Genomic DNA, 2,106 nt, shown 5'->3' on the forward strand with positions numbered 1-2,106 from the left:
TCAGAATCATAATTTAATTACTTGCCGGTTGCGCGAAAAAGGCGGTTTGTCTCTGCGTGCGCTTTCATTCGCGCCACTGGTCGATCAGTGGTCGACCAGTGGCCTTACCTGACGACCAGTGGTCGACCAGGAAAATCTTTGGTCGGGGGCAGCCCTAATTATTACCATGAGCCTTTAAGTGCACAACTTTAAGATTCATTCAGAGAACCAACTCACAAATTGCTGTGTTTTCAGGTTCATCTTCGATTCTTGATCATAGCAGGATTTGTGCCAGAAGCAGGAGCAAACTAAACAGAGCATTACAAAGTCGTTACTATTGAGTTTCAAAAATATTGTACAAGTGAAGTAAGCATTTGACTTACTGACTCACTCTTTTTATTCTCAGAGGCAGATTTAATCACCACAAAGAAGTTGTTGCCCTCTACAAATATAGTATTTTGTAATGTAGCATTTATGTAGTTTTTTCCTTTACTTTTTTATCATCAGTGTGAGAATAAAATAGAAAATCAATTCCACATTTTAAAAAGCAGGTCAAATTGAAATGATAAACTTCCATTGACAAAAACAACATTCGGACAGAAAAAAATCCATTATAATAAAATGTATGGTTGAGCATTTATGGACACCATTTATTTATCAAAACAAAATACTCACTTTTACATCTCACACCAATCCACTTCAAGGGAGCAAAGGGTCCACGACACCTGGCACATTTGTCCAAGCTTGGTACAACTGAGGAGACCAACTCATGTTTACAGTTCTGTGGACACAAAACATTGATTATGAAATAACAATAAAAAATACTTTACTCTTGCAATTTAAAACATTGTCTCCGACTTAATTTTAATCTTAAATGGGTTGACAGGTAAGCTAGTGCAGATGTGACTGGAGAAACCATCACTGTTGCAATTAAAATACTAAATGTACTGTAACTTCAATTAAAATAATATTGTCCCCATGTAAATATATCTTAAATAAGCGTCTTGTACATAGCTAACATTGAACATAATCACAAGAATAACCAACAGCTCCTTGGTTTCTTTTTCCTGGTCAGAAACGTCAAACACAACATTAAAAAAAGGACTTAATTTTCCTTCTCCCCTTTGTAAAAACAACATATTTATCTGATAAATGAACTTCAACACAACATTAATCCAAACGTGTACTTGTTCCGCACAAAAGAGGGAATTACTCCAAGTGTTTGAACATATTATCTATAAGCAATAAGCAAGTGTGTTAACTAATCAACGGCATCTCTCTCCGTCTTTACTCGCAGCACTACGCCTTTGCAGTAGAGCAACGGTTACTTATTAAAAACGTCCATATCTATCATAAAATAAAATAATAAATATAAAAGTCTGTGCCATCCAGTACAGCAAATTTGGCACTCCCCAAATGTAATAAAATACTGATAATCCCGCCCAGATTCGTTAATTGTTTATTATAAAGGAGGCAAGACAAATCTGCCATGGACCATGTTGAACCCATAGTGGGACTCAGATGTCATGGCAGCATCTTCATGCAGAGTCTCAGTGGAAATCTTGGGGATGAAGAAGGACCAAGTTGAATCACTAAACATCCATAGTAGTACACAAATGCTTTAATGGCACTTGTTGTGAGTTAACACAATCAGGTAGAAAGACACTGATTATAGTATGTAATATCTAAAGAGTATGATCATTCAGTTTAACAGTTAGAAGAAAAACAGCATTGACACACAGTCCTCTTAGTGTCTAAAGCGGTCCAGTAGAGTGATACACAGGACCTGTGTATCTAACCTCACAATTCAAATCCAGTCTTCATGTTTTATAACTGGAAAGAAACATGTAACTAATACCAACATTGAGTTGTGGTTAACTCACCTGTTGAATGTCATCACAATGGGACTCAGATGTCATGGCAGCATCTTCATGCAGAGTCTCAGTGGAAATCTTGGGGATGAAGAAGGACCAAGTTGAATCACTAAACATCCATAGTAGTACACAAATGCTTTACTGGCTCTTGTTGTGAGTTAACACACAATATCCACCTCATAGTTCAATAACAGGTCATCAAGTCAATGGCCATAATTTAAAATCATCTTTTGTATTAATAGCATTTTGTATA

The 2,106-nt window shown here is 36.4% G+C and overlaps 1 long non-coding RNA gene across 1 annotated transcript; it reads right to left on the reverse strand.

Annotated features, from left to right (window-relative positions):
- Positions 1–239: 239 nt before the first annotated feature.
- LOC307033650 lies at positions 240–1,890 on the reverse strand. Its single transcript, XR_013806598.1, has 3 exons — positions 1,863–1,890; positions 655–760; positions 240–287 (listed from the first exon to the last, which is right to left on the reverse strand). It is a non-coding gene; the product is annotated as an uncharacterized lncRNA (long non-coding RNA).
- Positions 1,891–2,106: the final 216 nt, after the last annotated feature.

The sequence above is a fragment of the Notothenia rossii genome, assembly GCF_949606895.1.
Source record: "Notothenia rossii genome assembly, chromosome: 3".
NCBI lineage: Eukaryota > Metazoa > Chordata > Actinopteri > Perciformes > Nototheniidae > Notothenia > Notothenia rossii.